The 20,351-nt window shown below is 45.9% G+C and overlaps 7 non-coding genes across 7 annotated transcripts; 1 reads left to right on the top strand and 6 right to left on the bottom strand.

Annotated features, from left to right (window-relative positions):
* Window positions 1-1,855: 1,855 nt before the first annotated feature.
* On the bottom strand, window positions 1,856-1,928 carry trnav-aac (transfer RNA valine (anticodon AAC)). Its single transcript has one exon. It is a non-coding gene; the product is annotated as a tRNA-Val (tRNA).
* A 2,397-nt stretch (window positions 1,929-4,325) lies between these two features.
* Window positions 4,326-4,398, bottom strand: trnav-aac (transfer RNA valine (anticodon AAC)). The gene has a single exon. It is a non-coding gene; the product is annotated as a tRNA-Val (tRNA).
* Window positions 4,399-5,245: 847 nt separating this feature from the next.
* Window positions 5,246-5,335, top strand: trnap-ugg (transfer RNA proline (anticodon UGG)). Its single transcript is given in 2 exon segments — window positions 5,246-5,281; window positions 5,300-5,335. It is a non-coding gene; the product is annotated as a tRNA-Pro (tRNA).
* A 3,919-nt stretch (window positions 5,336-9,254) lies between these two features.
* Window positions 9,255-9,327, bottom strand: trnav-aac (transfer RNA valine (anticodon AAC)). The gene has a single exon. It is a non-coding gene; the product is annotated as a tRNA-Val (tRNA).
* A 2,152-nt stretch (window positions 9,328-11,479) lies between these two features.
* Window positions 11,480-11,552, bottom strand: trnav-aac (transfer RNA valine (anticodon AAC)). Its single transcript has one exon. It is a non-coding gene; the product is annotated as a tRNA-Val (tRNA).
* Window positions 11,553-14,838: 3,286 nt separating this feature from the next.
* trnar-acg (transfer RNA arginine (anticodon ACG)) lies at window positions 14,839-14,911 on the bottom strand. Its single transcript has one exon. It is a non-coding gene; the product is annotated as a tRNA-Arg (tRNA).
* An 84-nt stretch (window positions 14,912-14,995) lies between these two features.
* trnav-aac (transfer RNA valine (anticodon AAC)) lies at window positions 14,996-15,068 on the bottom strand. The gene has a single exon. It is a non-coding gene; the product is annotated as a tRNA-Val (tRNA).
* Between the last annotated feature and the right edge of the window lie 5,283 nt (window positions 15,069-20,351).

Raw genomic sequence — 20,351 nt, 5'->3', positions numbered from 1 at the left:
AAGAAGCTCAACAAACACTCGAGGAACAGCAGCGCATCTTTCCACTGGGCTCAATACAGCTTTCACACTCATAGTGTGTGCAACAGTCTCACACTGTAAATGCTGCCCCCATTCTGTGTGTCCTTCCATCGCAGATTTGGGTTTGAATCTTGTTTCCACTTCTTCTTTGTATCCGAGCGGTAGTTGTTGAGAGCTGGCACAGACACAGCGGCTGGAATGGCCTCATACTGTGGTGTAATTATTCTCTCATTCGATGCTCACCTCACTCTGTGGCCAGGGAACCCTAGGCCTTTTCTCATTTAATCTCTCCTGACTTGCACCCTGTCAGAGCGCTTTCCTGTTGTTCTGTTTACTCCCACCAGGATTTGACTTGGTTAAAACGTCCGACATTTCTAACCCGTCCCGGTTTTAATGAAAGGTGATGGTGAAAGACAAGCTTTGTTGTCCTGTCGACAAATTCCGCCTGACTCGCTGAGTTGTTCCAGTATTTTCCGCAGATGTTAGATCGACTTTCGATGGCAATAACAGCGTGCTTCTGTTACTTTCCCGGGGCTCGTTGGTCTAGGGGTATGACATTCACTTACCTCTATTAACTAATTCCAGTTGATTCAGGCAGCCCTCTGTATGTTTCATTTTATTGAGTTCAACAACATCAGACTGTGTAATCTCTCTTCTCCCTCCACCATCTGTTTATTTCCATCAAGTTATTTTCATTCCTTCCATTGGTATGTTTTACCCTCAGCATTGCCCCCCTCCCCCCAGCCCATACCATCCTACTTGAGCAACCCTGTCGCCAATTGTTCGCTGACACACTGCTTACTTTGTTCTGCTATTAACACATTCTGATCTCTTGAGGCGCCACTATCAGCACCTTTGTTAGCCTTGATTAGCCTCATTTACATTCCCTTTTTCTTTCTGTCCGAGACATTTTCGTCATTTTCCACCTATTGCTGACCACTCTATCGAGGCCCAATAGGGCACGCCAACCCCGCCCCATCCACATTTGTCTGAATCTGACCCCATTTCCAGTTCTCCAGCTTTGACAAAGAGTCACCCAGGCCCGGAACGACCGCTGCCATCTCGCTCCACAGAGGCTGTCAGTCCTGCTGAGATTGTCCAGTATGTTCTGTTTTTGTTTCAGAATGAAGCATCCGCAGTAAGTTGCATTTGTCGTTCATTTAGACATGTTTGAGATGGTGAATAAGTATGTTTATCTGCATTTGTAAATGCATGAAATTCTGTTGTGGATGAACTAGCTCCGAATATCCAAAATAAGAAGGTCCTTTTCTTCTCATTGCCTGTCGAAAATTCAGTGCTTGTGACTTAATGTGGAATTTATTTTGGTGGCTCATGAGAGACTAATCCTCATAATCCTCGAACATACGAGATGGGGGAACACAAGTACTTTGTGCAAACATTCCTCACACAACATGAGAAGCACTTGATGTTTCTACCCGGTATGGCCCCGGGGACCTTTCGCATGTTAGGGGAATGTGCTAACCACTACACTACAGAAACCGCTGGCGGTGCAGTAATCAATGGACTTGTGCAATGTTCAACCTCACTGTGTGACTGCAGATTCTCATGGTTCGTCTGAGAGGCCATGTCACTTATTACAAGAAGACAGCCGTTTCTTTAAAACCGATGTCTCAACTTATAAAACAATCAGGAATCGAACTTTACAGACCTGAAGATAAGTTATGTTTTGCTTGAAGTGGAAGTTAAATTGAGAATGCAGGGCTTTCGTAAATAACCACAACCAGACGGGTGCATGCCTTTTGCTATTCCTCGTTGATGAAGACCAGTTACGAGACTGCGGCAATAGTCAGCAACAGACTAAACTGGAAGTACGAGATGTTTCTGCCCGGTTTCGAACCGGGGACCTTTCGCGTGTTAGGCGAATGTGATAACCACTACACTACAGAAACAGCTGGCAACCAACGGACGTGTACAATGTGCAACCTCACTGTGTTGCTGCAGATTCGCATGGTGAGGCTGAGAGGCTAGGCCACTTATTACAAGACGACTGCTGTTTCTTTCAAAAACAGATGTTTCAACATATAAAACCACGAGATGTAGAAATTAGATCGAACTTAACATGATCTGCGTTAACTTCACAGGGACGTGACCCATCTAATCCACAGAGCCAAAGTGGAGAATTGAACTGACTGGAGAGCTGCATCTTAACGCTGACCTTCCGGACCTCGGCCTCCTGAAATGTTCCAAAGAAGCTCAACAAACACTCGAGGAACAGCAGCGCATCTTTCCACTGGGCTCAATACAGCTTTCACACTCATAGTGTGTGCAACCGTCTCACACTGTAAATGCTGCCCCCATTCTGTGTGTACGACCATCGCAGATTTGGGTTTGAATCTTGTTTCCACTTCTTCTTTGTATCCGGGCGGTAGTTGTTGAGAGCTGGCACAGACACAGCGGCTGGAATGGCCTCATACTGTGGTGTAATTATTCTCTCATTCGATGCTCACCTCACTCTGTGGCCAGGGAACCCTAGGCCTTTTCTCATTTAATCTCTCCTGACTTGCACCCTGTCAGAGCGCTTTCCTGTTGTTCTGTTTGCTCCCACCAGGATTTGACTTGGTTAAAACGTCCGACATTTCTAACCCGTCCCGGTTTTAATGAAAGGTGATGGTGAAAGACAAGCTTTGTTGTCCTGTCGACAAATTCCGCCTGACTCGCTGAGTTGTTCCAGTATCTTCCGCAGATGTTGGATCAAATTTCGATGGCTATAACAGCGTGCTTCTATGACATCTCTGGGGATCGTTGGTCTAGGGGTATGATTCTCGCTTTGGGTGTCGTGGTTTCGAAAGTTGCGGGAGGTCCCGGGTTCAAATCCCGGACGAGCCCTTTGATAAGGTTTTCTGTTGGTCAGGCGATATGTTTTCTTCATTTCTTTGCGGCTCATTCGGCGGGATTCATTCACATTGGGTTTGCTTTGAGAAGCTGAGCTCACACGGCAGGGAACCAAAAAGTTCGCGAGACAATCGGGACATTGTCTAAAAGCTTGTCTATGTGTGGACATTCGCTTACCTTTATTGACTTATTCCAGTAGATTCAGGCAGCTCTCTGTATGTTTCATTTTATTCAGTTCAACAACATCAGACTGTGTAATCTCTCTTCTCCCTCCACCATCTGTTTATTTCCATCAAGTTATTTTCATTCCTTCCATTGGCATGTTTTACCCTCAGCATTGCCCCCCTCCCCTCAGCCCATACCATCCTACTTGAGCAATCTGATCCCTGTCGCCAATTGTTCGCTGACACACTGCTTACTTTGTTCTGCTATTAACACATTCTGATCTCTTGAGGCGCCACTATCAGCACCTTTGTTAGCCTTGATTAGCCTCATTTACATTCCCTTTTTCTTTCTGTCCGAGTCTTTTTCGTCATTTTCCACCTATTGCTGACCACTCTATCGAGGCCCAATAGGGCACGCCAACCCCGCCCCATCCACATTTGTCTGAATCTGACCCCATTTCCAGTTCTGCAGCTTTGACAAAGAGTCACCCAGGCCCGGAACGACCGCTGCCATCTCGCTCCACAGAGGCCGTCAGTCCTGCTGAGATTGTCCAGTATGTTCTGTTTTTGTTTCAGAATGAAGCATCCGCAGTAAGTTGCATTTGTCGTTCATTTAGACATGTTTGAGATGGTGAATAAGTAGGTTTATCTGCATTTGTAAATGCATGAAATTCTGTTGTGGATGAACTAGCTCCGCATATCCAAAATAAGAAGGTCCTTTTCTTCTCATTGCCTGTCGAAAATTCAGTGCTTGTGATTTAATGTGGAATTTATTTTGCTGGCTCATGAGAGACTAATCCTCATAATCCTCGAACATACGAGATGGGGGAACACAAGTACTTTGTGCAAACATTCCTCACACAACATGAGAAGCACTTGATGTTTCTACCCGGTATGGCCCCGGGGACCTTTCGCATGTTAGGGGAATGTGCTAACCACTACACTACAGAAACCGCTGGCGGTGCAGTAATCAATGGACTTGTGCAATGTTCAACCTCACTGTGTGCCTGCAGATTCTCATGGTTCGTCTGAGAGGCCATGTCACTTATTACAAGAAGACAGCCGTTTCTTTAAAACCGATGTCTCAACTTATAAAACAATCAGGAATCGAACTTTACAGACCTGAAGATAAGTTATATTTTGCTTCAAGTGGAAGTTAAATTGAGAATGCAGGGCTTTCGTAAATAACCACAACCAGACGGGTGCATGCATTTTGCTATTCCTCGTTGATGAAGACCAGTTACGAGATTGCGGCAATAGTCAGCAACAGACTAAACTGGAAGTACGAGATGTTTCTGCCCGGTTTCGAACCGGGGACCTTTCGCGTGTTAGGCGAATGTGATAACCACTACACTACATAAACAGCTGGCAATCAACGGACGTGTACAATGTGCAACCTCACTGTGTTGCTGCAGATTCGCATGGTGAGGCTGAGAGGCTAGGCCACTTATTACAAGACGACTGCTGTTTCTTTCAAAAACAGATGTTTCAACATATAAAACCACGAGATGTAGAAATTAGATCGAACTTAACATGATCTGCGTTAACTTCACAGGGACGTGACCCATCTAATCCACAGAGCCAAAGTGGAGAATTGAACTGACTGGAGAGCTGCATCTTAACGCTGACCTTCCGGACCTCGGCCTCCTGAAATGTTCCAAAGAAGCTCAACAAACACTCGAGGAACAGCAGCGCATCTTTCCACTGGGCTCAATACAGCTTTCACACTCATAGTGTGTGCAACCGTCTCACACTGTAAATGCTGCCCCCATTCTGTGTGTACGACCATCGCAGATTTGGGTTTGAATCTTGTTTCCACTTCTTCTTTGTATCCGGGCGGTAGTTGTTGAGAGCTGGCACAGACACAGCGGCTGGAATGGCCTCATACTGTGGTGTAATTATTCTCTCATTCGATGCTCACCTCACTCTGTGGCCAGGGAACCCTAGGCCTTTTCTCATTTAATCTCTCCTGACTTGCACCCTGTCAGAGCGCTTTCCTGTTGTTCTGTTTGCTCCCACCAGGATTTGACTTGGTTAAAACGTCCGACATTTCTAACCCGTCCCGGTTTTAATGAAAGGTGATGGAGAAAGACAAGCTTTGTTGTCCTGTCGACAAATTCCGCCTGACTCGCTGAGTTGTTCCAGTATCTTCCGCAGATGTTGGATCAAATTTCGATGGCTATAACAGCGTGCTTCTATGACATCTCTGGGGCTCGTTGGTCTAGGGGTATGATTCTCGCTTTGGGTGTCGTGGTTTCGAAACTTGCGGGAGGTCCCGGGTTCAAATCCCGGACGAGCCCTTTGATAAGGTTTTCTGTTGGTCAGGCGATATGTTTTCTTCATTTCTTTGCGGCTCATTCGGCGGGATTCATTCACATTGGGTTTGCTTTGAGAAGCTGAGCTCACACGGCAGGGAACCAAAAAGTTCGCGAGACAATCGGGACATTGTCTAAAAGCTTGTCTATGTGTGGACATTCGCTTACCTTTATTGACTTATTCCAGTAGATTCAGGCAGCTCTCTGTATGTTTCATTTTATTCAGTTCAACAACATCAGACTGTGTAATCTCTCTTCTCCCTCCACCATCTGTTTATTTCCATCAAGTTATTTTCATTCCTTCCATTGGCATGTTTTACCCTCAGCATTGCCCCCCTCCCCTCAGCCCATACCATCCTATTTGAGCAATCTGATCCCTGTCGCCAATTGTTCGCTGACACACTGCTTACTTTGTTCTGCTATTAACACATTCTGATCTCTTGAGGCGCCACTATCAGCACCTTTGTTAGCCTTGATTAGCCTCATTTACATTCCCTTTTTCTTTCTGTCCGAGTCTTTTTCGTCATTTTCCACCTATTGCTGACCACTCTATCGAGGCCCAATAGGGCACGCCAACCCCGCCCCATCCACATTTGTCTGAATCTGACCCCATTTCCAGTTCTGCAGCTTTGACAAAGAGTCACCCAGGCCCGGAACGACCGCTGCCATCTCGCTCCACAGAGGCCGTCAGTCCTGCTGAGATTGTCCAGTATGTTCTGTTTTTGTTTCAGAATGAAGCATCCGCAGTAAGTTGCATTTGTCGTTCATTTAGACATGTTTGAGATGGTGAATAAGTAGGTTTATCTGCATTTGTAAATGCATGAAATTCTGTTGTGGATGAACTAGCTCCGCATATCCAAAATAAGAAGGTCCTTTTCTTCTCATTGCCTGTCGAAAATTCAGTGCTTGTGACTTAATGTGGAATTTATTTTGGTGGCTCATGAGAGACTAATCCTCATAATCCTCCAACATACGAGATGGGGGAACACAAGTACTTTGTGCAAACATTCCTCACACAACATGAGAAGCACTTGATGTTTCTACCCGGTATGGCCCCGGGGACCTTTCGCATGTTAGGGGAATGTGCTAACCACTACACTACAGAAACCGCTGGCGGTGCAGTAATCAATGGACTTGTGCAATGTTCAACCTCACTGTGTGCCTGCAGATTCTCATGGTTCGTCTGAGAGGCCATGTCACTTATTACAAGAAGACAGCCGTTTCTTTAAAACCGATGTCTCAACTTATAAAACAATCAGGAATCGAACTTTACAGACCTGAAGATAAGTTATATTTTGCTTCAAGTGGAAGTTAAATTGAGAATGCAGGGCTTTCGTAAATAACCACAACCAGACGGGTGCATGCATTTTGCTATTCCTCGTTGATGAAGACCAGTTACGAGATTGCGGCAATAGTCAGCAACAGACTAAACTGGAAGTACGAGATGTTTCTGCCCGGTTTCGAACCGGTGACCTTTCGTGTGTTAGGCGAATGTGATAACCACTACACTACATAAACAGCTGGCAATCAACGGACGTGTACAATGTGCAACCTCACTGTGTTGCTGCAGATTCGCATGGTGAGGCTGAGAGGCTAGGCCACTTATTACAAGACGACTGCTGTTTCTTTCAAAAACAGATGTTTCAACATATAAAACCACGAGATGTAGAAATTAGATCGAACTTAACATGATCTGCGTTAACTTCACAGGGACGTGACCCATCTAATCCACAGAGCCAAAGTGGAGAATTGAACTGACTGGAGAGCTGCATCTTAACGCTGACCTTCCGGACCTCGGCCTCCTGAAATGTTCCAAAGAAGCTCAACAAACACTCGAGGAACAGCAGCGCATCTTTCCACTGGGCTCAATACAGCTTTCACACTCATAGTGTGTGCAACCGTCTCACACTGTAAATGCTGCCCCCATTCTGTGTGGACTACCATCGCAGATTTGGGTTTGAATCTTGTTTCCACTTCTTCTTTGTATCCGGGCGGTAGTTGTTGAGAGCTGGCACAGACACAGCGGCTGGAATGGCCTCATACTGTGGTGTAATTATTCTCTCATTCGATGCTCACCTCACTCTGTGGCCAGGGAACCCTAGGCCTTTTCTCATTTAATCTCTCCTGACTCAGAGCGCTTTCCTGTTGTTCTGTTTGCTCCCACCAGGATTTGACTTGGTTAAAACGTCCGACATTTCTAACCCGTCCCGGTTTTAATGAAAGGTGATGGTGAAAGACAAGCTTTGTTGTCCTGTCGACAAATTCCGCCTGACTCGCTGAGTTGTTCCAGTATCTTCCGCAGATGTTGGATCAAATTTCGATGGCTATAACAGCGTGCTTCTATGACATCTTTGGGCTCGTTGGTCTAGGGGTATGATTCTCGTTTTGGGTGTCGTGGTTTCGAAACTTGCGGGAGGTCCCGGGTTCAAATCCCGGACGAGCCCTTTGATAAGGTTTTCTGTTGGTCAGGCGATATGTTTTCTTCATTTCTTTGCGGCTCATTCGGCGGGATTCATTCACATTGGGTTTGCTTTGAGAAGCTGAGCTCACACGGCAGGGAACCAATAGGTTCGCGAGACAATCGGGACATTGTCTAAAAGCTTGTCTATGTGTGGACATTCGCTTACCTTTATTGACTTATTCCAGTAGATTCAGGCAGCTCTCTGTATGTTTCATTTTATTCAGTTCAACAACATCAGACTGTGTAATCTCTCTTCTCCCTCCACCATCTGTTTATTTCCATCAAGTTATTTTCATTCCTTCCATTGGCATGTTTTACCCTCAGCATTGCCCCCCTCCCCTCAGCCCATACCATCCTACTTGAGCAATCTGATCCCTGTCGCCAATTGTTCGCTGACACACTGCTTACTTTGTTCTGCTATTAACACATTCTGATCTCTTGAGGCGCCACTATCAGCACCTTTGTTAGCCTTGATTAGCCTCATTTACATTCCCTTTTTCTTTCTGTCCGAGACATTTTCGTCATTTTCCACCTATTGCTGACCACTCTATCGAGGCCCAATAGGGCACGCCAACCCCGCCCCATCCACATTTGTCTGAATCTGACCCCATTTCCAGTTCTGCAGCTTTGACAAAGAGTCACCCAGGCCCGGAACGACCGCTCCCATCTCGCTCCACAGAGGCCGTCAGTCCTGCTGAGATTGTCCAGTATGTTCTGTTTTTGTTTCAGAATGAAGCATCCGCAGTAAGTTGCATTTGTCGTTCATTTAGACATGTTTGAGATGGCGAATAAGTAGGTTTATCTGCATTTGTAAATGCATGAAATTCTGTTGTGGATGAACTAGCTCCGCATATCCAAAATAAGAAGGTCCTTTTCTTCTCATTGCCTGTCGAAAATTCAGTGCTTGTGACTTAATGTGGAATTTATTTTGGTGGCTCATGAGAGACTAATCCTCATAATCCTCGAACATACGAGATGGGGGAACACAAGTACTTTGTGCAAACATTCCTCACACAACATGAGAAGCACTTGATGTTTCTACCCGGTATGGCCCCGGGGACCTTTCGCGTGTTAGGGGAATGTGCTAACCACTACACTACAGAAACCGCTGGCGGTGCAGTAATCAATGGACTTGTGCAATGTTCAACCTCACTGTGTGCCTGCAGATTCTCATGGTTCGTCTGAGAGGCCATGTCACTTATTACAAGAAGACAGCCGTTTCTTTAAAACCGATGTCTCAACTTATAAAACAATCAGGAATCGAACTTTACAGACCTGAAGATAAGTTATATTTTGCTTCAAGTGGAAGTTAAATTGAGAATGCAGGGCTTTCGTAAATAACCACAACCAGACGGGTGCATGCATTTTGCTATTCCTCGTTGATGAAGACCAGTTACGAGATTGCGGCAATAGTCAGCAACAGACTAAACTGGAAGTACGAGATGTTTCTGCCCGGTTTCGAACCGGGGACATTTCGTGTGTTAGGCGAATGTGATAACCACTACACTACAGAAACAGATGGCAATCAACGGACGTGTACAATGTGCAACCTCACTGTGTTGCTGCAGATTCGCATGGTGAGGCTGAGAGGCTAGGCCACTTATTACAAGACGACTGCTGTTTCTTTCAAAAACAGATGTTTCAACATATAAAACCACGAGATGTAGAAATTAGATCGAACTTAACATGATCTGCGTTAACTTCACAGGGACGTGACCCATCTAATCCACAGAGCCAAAGTGGAGAATTGAACTGACTGGAGAGTTGCATCTTAACGCTGACCTTCCGGACCTCGGCCTCCTGAAATGTTCCAAAGAAGCTCAACAAACACTCGAGGAACAGCAGCGCATCTTTCCACTGGGCTCAATACAGCTTTCACACTCATAGTGTGTGCAACAGTCTCACACTGTAAATGCTGCCCCCATTCTGTGTGTCCTTCCATCGCAGATTTGGGTTTGAATCTTGTTTCCACTTCTTCTTTGTATCCGAGTGGTAGTTGTTGAGAGCTGGCACAGACACAGCGGCTGGAATGGCCTCATACTGTGGTGTAATTATTCTCTCATTCGATGCTCACCTCACTCTGTGGCCAGGGAACCCTAGGCCTTTTCTCATTTAATCTCTCCTGACTTGCACCCTGTCAGAGCGCTTTCCTGTTGTTCTGTTTACTCCCACCAGGATTTGACTTGGTTAAAACGTCCGACATTTCTAACCCGTCCCGGTTTTAATGAAAGGTGATGGTGAAAGACAAGCTTTGTTGTCCTGTCGACAAATTCCGCCTGACTCGCTGAGTTGTTCCAGTATTTTCCGCAGATGTTAGATCGACTTTCGATGGCAATAACAGCGTGCTTCTGTTACTTTCCCGGGGCTCGTTGGTCTAGGGGTATGACATTCACTTACCTCTATTAACTAATTCCAGTTGATTCAGGCAGCCCTCTGTATGTTTCATTTTATTCAGTTCAACAACATCAGACTGTGTAATCTCTCTTCTCCCTCCACCATCTGTTTATTTCCATCAAGTTATTTTCATTCCTTCCATTGGTATGTTTTACCCTCAGCATTGCCCCCCTCCCCCCAGCCCATACCATCCTACTTGAGCAACCCTGTCGCCAATTGTTCGCTGACACACTGCTTACTTTGTTCTGCTATTAACACATTCTGATCTCTTGAGGCGCCACTATCAGCACCTTTGTTAGCCTTGATTAGCCTCATTTACATTCCCTTTTTCTTTCTGTCCGAGACATTTTCGTCATTTTCCACCTATTGCTGACCACTCTATCGAGGCCCAATAGGGCACGCCAACCCCGCCCCATCCACATTTGTCTGAATCTGACCCCATTTCCAGTTCTGCAGCTTTGACAAAGAGTCACCCTGGCCCGGAACGACCGCTGCCATCTCGCTCCAGAGAGGCCGTCAGTCCTGCTGAGATTGTCCAGTATGTTCTGTTTTTGTTTCAGAATGAAGCATCCGCAGTAAGTTGCATTTGTCGTTCATTTAGACATGTTTGAGATGGTGAATAAGTAGGTTTATCTGCATTTGTAAATGCATGAAATTCTGTTGTGGATGAACTAGCTCCGCATATCCAAAATAAGAAGGTCCTTTTCTTCTCATTGCCTGTCGAAAATTCAGTGCTTGTGACTTAATGTGGAATTTATTTTGGTGGCTCATGAGAGACTAATCCTCATAATCCTCGAACATACGAGATGGGGGAACACAAGTACTTTGTGCAAACATTCCTCACACAACATGAGAAGCACTTGCTGTTTCTACCCGGTATGGCCCCGGGGACCTTTCGCGTGTTAGGGGAATGTGCTAACCACTACACTACAGAAACCGCTGGCGGTGCAGTAATCAATGGACTTGTGCAATGTTCAACCTCACTGTGTGCCTGCAGATTCTCATGGTTCGTCTGAGAGGCCATGTCACTTATTACAAGAAGACAGCCGTTTCTTTAAAACCGATGTCTCAACTTATAAAACAATCAGGAATCGAACTTTACAGACCTGAAGATAAGTTATATTTTGCTTCAAGTGGAAGTTAAATTGAGAATGCAGGGCTTTCGTAAATAACCACAACCAGACGGGTGCATGCATTTTGCTATTCCTCGTTGATGAAGACCAGTTACGAGATTGCGGCAATAGTCAGCAACAGACTAAACTGGAAGTACGAGATGTTTCTGCCCGGTTTCGAACCGGGGACCTTTCGTGTGTTAGGCGAATGTGATAACCACTACACTACAGAAACAGCTGGCAATCAACGGACGTGTACAATGTGCAACCTCACTGTGTTGCTGCAGATTCGCATGGTGAGGCTGAGAGGCTAGGCCACTTATTACAAGACGACTGCTGTTTCTTTCAAAAACAGATGTTTCAACATATAAAACCACGAGATGTAGAAATTAGATCGAACTTAACATGATCTGCGTTAACTTCACAGGGACGTGACCCATCTAATCCACAGAGCCAAAGTGGAGAATTGAACTGACTGGAGAGTTGCATCTTAACGCTGACCTTCCGGACCTCGGCCTCCTGAAATGTTCCAAAGAAGCTCAACAAACACTCGAGGAACAGCAGCGCATCTTTCCACTGGGCTCAATACAGCTTTCACACTCATAGTGTGTGCAACAGTCTCACACTGTAAATGCTGCCCCCATTCTGTGTGTCCTTCCATCGCAGATTTGGGTTTGAATCTTGTTTCCACTTGTTCTTTGTATCCGGGCGGTAGTTGTTGAGAGCTGGCACAGACACAGCGGCTGGAATGGCCTCATACTGTGGTGTAATTATTCTCTCATTCGATGCTCACCTCACTCTGTGGCCAGGGAACCCTAGGCCTTTTCTCATTTAATCTCTCCTGACTTGCACCCTGTCAGAGCGCTTTCCTGTTGTTCTGTTTGCTCCCACCAGGATTTGACTTGGTGAAAACGTCCGACATTTCGAACCCGTCCCGGTTTTAATGAAAGGTGATGGTGAAAGACGAGCTTTGTTGTCCTGTCGAAAAATCCCGCCTGACTCGCTGAGTTGTTCCAGTATTTTCCGCAGATGTTAGATCGACTTTCGATGGCAATAACAGCGTGCTTCTGTTACTTTCCCGGGGCTCGTTAGTCTAGGGGTATGACATTCACTTACCTCTATTGACTAATTCCAGTTGATTCAGGCAGCTCTCTGTATGTTTCATTTTATTCAGTTCAACAACATCAGACTGTGTAATCTCTCTTCTCCCTCCACCATCTGTTTATTTCCATCAAGTTATTTTCATTCCTTCCATTGGTATGTTTTACCCTCAGCATTGCCCCCCTCTCCCCAGCCCATACCATCCGACTTGAGCAATCTGATCCCTGTCGCCAATTGTTCGCTGACACACTGCTTATTTTGTTCTGCTATTAACACATTCTGATCTCTTGAGGCGCCACGATCAGCACCTTTGTTAGCCTTGATTAGTCTCATTTACATTCCCTTTTTCTTTCTGTCCAAGACATTTTCGTCATTTTCCACCTATTGCTGACCACTCTATCGAGGTCCAATCGGGCACGCCAACCCCGCCCCATCCACATTAGTCTGAATCTGACCCCATTTCCAGTTCTCCAGCTTTGACAAAGAGTCACCCAGGCCAGGAACGACCGCTGCCATCTCGCTCCATAGAGGCTGTCAGTCCTGCTGAGATTGTCCAGTATGTTCTGTTTTTGTTTCAGAATGAAGCATCCGCAGTAAGTTGCGTTTGTCCTTCATTTAGACATGTTTGAGATGGTGAATAAGTATGTTTACCTGCATTTGTAAATGCAGGAAATTCTGTTGTGGATGAACTAGCTCCGAATATCCAAAACAGGAAGGTCCTTTTCTTCTCATTTCCTGTCGAAAATTCAGTGCTTGTGACTTAATGTGGAATTTATTTTAGTGGCTCATGATAGACTGAACCTCATAATCCTCGAACATACGAGATGAGGGAACAAAAGTACTTTGTGCAAACATTCCTCACACAACATGAGAAGCACTTGATGTTTCTACCCGGTATGGCCCCGGGGACCTTTCGCATGTTGGGGGAATGTGCTAACCACTACACTACAGAAACCGCTGGCGGTGCAGTAATCAATGGACTTGTGCAATGTTGAACCTCACTGTGTTGCTGCAGCTTCTCATGGTTCGTCTGAGAGGCCATGTCACTTATTACAAGAAGACAGCCGTTTCTTTAAAACCGATGTCTCAACTTATAAAACAATCAGGAATCGAACTTTACAGACCTGAAGATAAGTTATGTTTTGCTTGAAGTGGAAGTTAAATTGAAAAGGCAGGGCTTTCGAAAATAACCACAACCGATACGAGAATTGAAGATGTTCTGCTCACTTTGCTCTGCATCAAGAATCAGCTGTTTATTACCATCAAGTTATTTTCATTCCTTCCATTGGTAAGTTTTACCCTCAGCATTGCCCCCCTCCCCCCAGCCCATACCATCCTACTTGAGCAACCCTGTCGCCAATTGTTCGCTGACACACTGCTTACTTTGTTCTGCTATTAACACATTCTGATCTCTTGAGGCGCCACTATCAGCACCTTTGTTAGCCTTGATTAGCCTCATTTACATTCCCTTTTTCTTTCTATCCGAGACATTTTCGTCATTTTCCACCTATTGCTGACCACTCTATCGAGGCCCAATAGGGCACGCCAACCCCGCCCCATCCACATTAGTCTGAATCTGACCCCATTTCCAGTTCTCCAGCTTTGACAAAGAGTCACCCAGGCCCGGAACGACCGCTGCCATCTCGCTCCACAGAGGCTGTCAGTCCTGCTGAGATTGTCCAGTATGTTCTGTTTTTGTTTCAGAATGAAGCATCCGCAGTAAGTTGCGTTTGTCGTTCATTTAGACATGTTTGAGATGGTGAATAAGTATGTTTATCTGCATTTGTAAATGCAGGAAATTCTGCTGTGGATGAACTAGCTCCGAATATCGAAGATAGGAAGGTCCTTTTCTTCTCATTGCCTGTCGAAAATTCAGTGCTTGTGACTTAATGTGGAATTTATTTTAGTGGCTCATGATAGACTGAACCTCATAATCCTCGAACATACGAGATGAGGGAACAAAAGTACTTTGTGCAAACATTCCTCACACAACATGAGAAGCACTTGATGTTTCTACCCGGTATGGCCCCGGGGACCTTTCGCATGTTGGGGGAATGTGCTAACCACTACACTACAGAAACCGCTGGCGGTGCAGTAATCAATGGACTTGTGCAATGTTGAACCTCACTGTGTTGCTGCAGCTTCTCATGGTTCGTCTGAGAGGCCATGTCACTTTTTACAAGAAGACAGCCGTTTCTTTAAAACCGATGTCTCAACTTATAAAACAATCAGGAATCGAACTTTACAGACCTGAAGATAAGTTATGTTTTGCTTGAAGTGGAAGTTAAATTGAAAAGGCAGGGCTTTCGAAAATGACCACAACCTATACGAGAATTGAAGATGTTCTGCTCACTTTGCTCTGCATCAAGAATCAGCTGTCCGACCAACTGAGTTAAAGCGCACGCCAAAAGTCCGAATTCCGAGCCAGCCAGGAGTCGAACCTGGAATCTCCTGATTCGTAGTCAGACGCGTTATCCATTGCGCCACTGGCCCATACTGGTGCATGCAGTTTGCAATTCCTCATTGATGAAGACCAGTTACGAGATTGAGGCAACAGACTAAACTGGAAGTACAAGATGTTTCTGCCCGGTTTCGAACCGGGGACCTTTCGCGTGTTAGGCGAATGTGAAAACCACTACACTACAGAAACAGCTGGGAATCAACGGACGTGTACAATGTGCAACTTCACTGTGTTGCTGCAGATTCGCGTGGTGAGGCTGAGAGGCCAGGCCACTTATAACAAGACGACTGCTGTTTCTTTCAAAAACAGATGTTTCAACATATAAAACCACGAGATGTAGAAATTAGATCGAACTTAACATGATCTGCGTTAACTTCACAGGGTCGTGACCCATCTAATCCACAGAGCCAAAGTGGAGAATTGAACTGACTGGAGAGCTGCATCTTAACGCTGACCTCCCGGACCTCGGCCTCCTGAAATGTTCCAAAGAAGCTCAACAAACACTCGAGGAACAGCAGCGCATCTTTCCACTGGGCTCAATACAGCTTTCACACTCATAGTGTGTGCAACAGTCTCACACTGTAAATGCTGCCCCCATTCTGTGTGTCCTTCCATCGCAGATTTGGGTTTGAATCTTGTTTCCACTTCTTCTTTGTATCCGGGCGGTAGTTGTTGAGAGCTGGCACAGACACAGCGGCTGGAATGGCCTCATACTGTGGTGTAATTATTCTCTCATTCGATTCTCACCTCACTCTGTGGCCAGGGAACTCTAGGCCTTTTCTCATTTAATCTCTCCTGACTTGCACCCTGTCAGAGCGCTTTCCTGTTGTTCTGTTTGCTCCCACCAGGATTTGACTTGGTTAAAACGTCCGACATTTCGAACCCGTCCCGGTTTTAATGAAAGGTGATGGTGAAAGACGAGCTTTGTTGTCCTGTCGGCAAATCCCGCCTGACTCGCTGAGTTGTTCCAGTATTTTCCGCAGATGTTAGATCGACTTTCGATGGCAATAACAGCGTCCTTCTATTACTTCCCCGGGGCTCGTTGGTCTAGGGGTATGACATTCTCTTCCCTCTATTGACTAATTCCAGTTGATTCAGGCAGCTCTCTTTATGTTTCATTTTATTCAGTTAAACAACATCAGACTGTGTAATCTCTCTTCTCCCTCCACCATCTGTTTATTTCCATCAAGTCATTTTCATTCCTTCCATTGATATGTTTTACCCTCAGCATTGCCCCCCTCCCCCAGCCCATACCATCCTAATTGAGCAATCTGATCCCTGTCGCCAATTGTTCGCTGACACACTGCTTACTTTGTTCTGCTATTAACACATTCTGATCTCTTGAGGCGCCACTATCAGCAGCTTTGTTAGCCTTGATTAGCCTTTACGTTCCCTTTTTCTTTCTGTCCGAGACATTTTCGTCATTTTCCACCTATTGCTGACCACTCTATCGAGGCCCAATAGGGCACGCCAACCCCGCCCCATCCACATTAGTCTGAATCTGACCCCATTTCCAGTTCTCCAGCTTTGACAAAGAGTCACGCAGGCTCGGAACGACCGCTGCCATCTCGCTCCACAGAGGCTGTCAGTCCTGCTGAGATTGTCCAGTATGTTCTGTTTTTGTTTCAGAATGAAGCATCCGCAGTAAGTTACTTTTACTGCCCATTTAAACGCGTTTGAAATAATGATTAAATATGTTCATCTGCATCTGTAAACCTATTGAAACCTATGGAGACGCCATTGTTTGGTGGATAGATAGGAGATTCTGTGGGAATGAGAGAGACTCGCGGTTGGTGTGTTGCCTCCAAGGTGCCAGGGCCGCTGTGTCTCGGATCGTGTTTTCGGGATCCTCAAGGGGGAGGGGGAGAAGCCCCAAGTCGTGGTCCACATAGGTACCAACGACATAGGTAGGAACAGGGATAGGAATGTAAGGCAGGAATTCAGGGAGCTAGGGTGGAAACTTAGATCTAGGACAAACAGAGCTATTATCTCTGGGTTGTTACCCGCGCCACGTGCTAGCGAGACGCGGAATAGGGAGAGAGAGGAATTGAACACATGGCTACAGGGATGGTGCAGGAGGGAGAGTTTCAGATTCCTGGATAATTGGGCACATTCTGGGGTAGGTGGTACCTCTACAAATGGGATGGTCTACACCTGGACCAGAGGGGTTCCAATATCCTGGGGGGGGGGGGTTAAATATTTGCTAATGCTTTTCGGGAGGGTTTTAACTAGATGAGCAGGGGATTGGGAACCTGAATTGTAGCTCCAGTATACAGGAGGTTGAGAGTAGTGAGGTCATGAGTAAGGTTTACACTTACATAAAAAGCAAGAGGGTAGCCAGGGAAAGGGTTGGCCCACTGAAGGATAGGCAAGGGAATCTATGTGTGGAGCCAGAGGAAATGGGCGAGGTACTAAATGAATACTTTGCATCAGTATTCACCAAAGAGAAGGAATTGGTAGATGTTGAGTCTGGAGAAGGGGGTGTAGATAGCCTGGGTCACATTGTGATCCAAAAAGACGAGGTGTTGGGTGTCTTAAAAAATATTAAGGCAGATAAGTCCCCAGGGCCGGATGGGATCTACCCCAGAATACTGAAGGAGGCTGGAGAGGAAATTGCTGAGGCCTTGACAGAAATCTTTGGATCCTCGCTGTCTTCAGGGGATGTCCCGGAGGACTGGAGAATAGCCAATGTTGTTCCTCTGTTTAAGAAGGGTGGCAGGGATAATCCCGGGAACTACAGGCCGGTGAGCCTTACTTCAGTGGTAGGGAAATTACTGGAGAGAATTCTTCGAGACAGGATCTACTCCCATTTGGAAGCAAATGGACGTATTAGTGAGAGGCAGCACGGTTTTGTGAAGGGGAGGTCGTGTCTCACTAACTTGATCGAGTTTTTCGAGGAGGTCACTAAGATGATTGATGCAGGTAGGGCAGTAGATGTTGTCTATATGGACTTCAGTAAGGCCTTTGACAAGGTCCCTCATGGTAGACTAGTACAAAAGGTGAAGTCACACGGGATCAGGGGTGAACTGGCAAGGTGGATACAGAACTGGCTAGGCCATAGAAGGCAGAGGGTAGCAATGGAGGGATGCTTTTCTAATTGGAGGGCTGTGACCAGTGGTGTTCCACAGGGATCAGTGCTGGGACCTTTGCTCTTTGTAGTATATATAAATGATTTGGAGGAAAATGTAACTGGTCTGATTAGTAAGTTTGCAGACGACACAAAGGTTGGTGGAATTGCGGATAGCGATGAGGACTGTCTGAGGATACAGCAGGATTTAGATTGTCTGGAGACTTGGGCGGAGAGATGGCAGATGGAGTTTAACCTGGACAAATGTGAGGTAATGCATTTTGGAAGGGCTAATGCAGGTAGGGAATATACAGTGAATGGTAGAACCCTCAAGAGTATTGAAAGTCAAAGAGATCTAGGAGTACAGGTCCACAGATCACTGAAAGGGGCTACACAGGTGGAGAAGGTAGTCAAGAAGGCATACGGCATGCTTGCCTTCATTGGCCGGGGCATTGAGTATAAGAATTGGCAAGTCATGTTGCAGCTGTATAGAACCTTAGTTAGGCCACACTTGGAGTATAGTGTTCAATTCTGGTCGCCACACTACCAGAAGGATGTGGAGGCTTTAGAGAGGGTGCAGAAGAGATTTACCAGAATGTTGCCTGGTATGGAGGGCATAAGCTATGAGGAGCGATTGAATAAACTCGGTTTGTTCTCACTGGAACGAAGGAGGTTGCGGGGCGACCTGATAGAGGTATACAAAATTATGAGGGGCATAGACAGAGTGGATAGTCAGAGGCTTTTCCCCAGGGTAGAGGGGTCAATTACTAGGGGGCATAGGTTTAAGGTGAGAGGGGCAAAGTTTAGAGTAGATGTACGAGGCAAGTTTTTTACGCAGAGGGTAGTGGGTGCCTGGAACTCACTACCGGAGGAGGTAGTGGAGGCAGGGACGATAGGGACATTTAAGGGGCATCTTGACAAATATATGAATAGGATGGGAATAGAAGGATACGGACCCAGGAAGTGTAGAAGATTGTAGTTTAGTCGGGCAGTATGGTCGGCACGGGCTTGGAGGGCCGAAGGGCCTGTTCCTGTGCTGTACATTTCTTTGTTCTTTGTTCTTTGTTTGTTTCAAAGTTGTGGGAGTGTACCGGCAGGGAGGAAGGTGGTTTAAAGTGTGTCTACTTCAATGCAAGGAGCATCCGGAATAAGGTGGGTGAACGTGCGGCATTGGGTGGTACCTGGGACTTCGATGTTGTGGCCATCTCGGAGACATGGATAGAGCAGGGACAGGAATGGTTGTTGCAGGTGCCGGGGTTTAGATATTTCAGTAAGCTCAGGGAAGGTGGTAAAAGAGGGGGATGGGTAGCATTGTTAATCAAGGGCAGTATAACGGTGGCAGAAAGGACATTTGATGAGGACTCATCTACTGAGGTAGTATGGGCTGAGGTTTGAAACAGGAAAAGTGAGGTCACCCTGTTAGGGGTTTTCTATAGGCCTCCGAAAAGTTCCAGAGATGTACAGGAAAAGATTGCAAAGATGATTCTGGATAGGAACAAAAGTAAAGAACTTTTCAAATATTGACTGGAAACACTATAGTTCGAGTACTTTAGATGGGTCCGTTTTTGTCCAATGTGTGCAGGAGGGTTTCCTGATGCAGTATGTCGATAGGCCAACGAGAGGCAAGACCGTATTGGATTTGGTACTGGGTAATGAACCAGGACAGGTGTTAGGTTTGAAGGTAGGTGCGCACTTTGGTGATAGTGACCACAATTCGATTACGTTTACTTTAGTGATGGAAAGGGATAGGTATATACTGCAGGGCACGAGTTATATCTGGGGGATAGTCAATTATGATGCGATGAGGCAAGACGTAGGATGCATCAAATGGAGAGGAAAACTGCAGGGGATGGGCACAATGGAAATGTGGAGCTTGTTCAAGGAACAGCTACTGCGTGACCTTGATAAGTATATACCTGTCAGGTCGAGCGAGGGAACCATGGTTTACTAAAGCAGTTGAAACACTTGTCACGAGGAAGAAGGAGGCTTATGTAAAGATGAGACGTGAAGGTTCAGTTAGGGCACTCGAGAGTTACAAGTTAGCTAGGAAGGACCTAAAGAGAGAGCTAAGAAGAGCCAGAAGGGGACATGAGAGGTCTTTGGCAGGTAGGATCAAGGATAACCCTAAAGCTTTCTATAGATGTGTCAGGAATAAAAGAATGACGAGGGTAAGAGTAGGGCCAGTCAAGGACAGTAGTGGAAAGTTGTGCGTGGAGTCCGAGGAGATAGGAGAGGTGCTAAATGAATACTTTTCGTCAGTATTCACACAGGAAAAGGACAATGTTTTCGAGGAGAATACTGAGATACAGGCTACTAGACTAGAAGGGCTTGAGGTTCATAAGGAGGAGGTGTTAGCAATTCTGGAAAGTGTGAAAATAGATAAGTCCCCTGGGCCGGATGGTATT

This window comes from Scyliorhinus torazame, chromosome 5 (genome assembly GCF_047496885.1).
Source record: "Scyliorhinus torazame isolate Kashiwa2021f chromosome 5, sScyTor2.1, whole genome shotgun sequence".
Lineage (NCBI taxonomy): Eukaryota > Metazoa > Chordata > Chondrichthyes > Carcharhiniformes > Scyliorhinidae > Scyliorhinus > Scyliorhinus torazame.
This window is presented reverse-complemented; position numbering and strand designations above follow the sequence as displayed.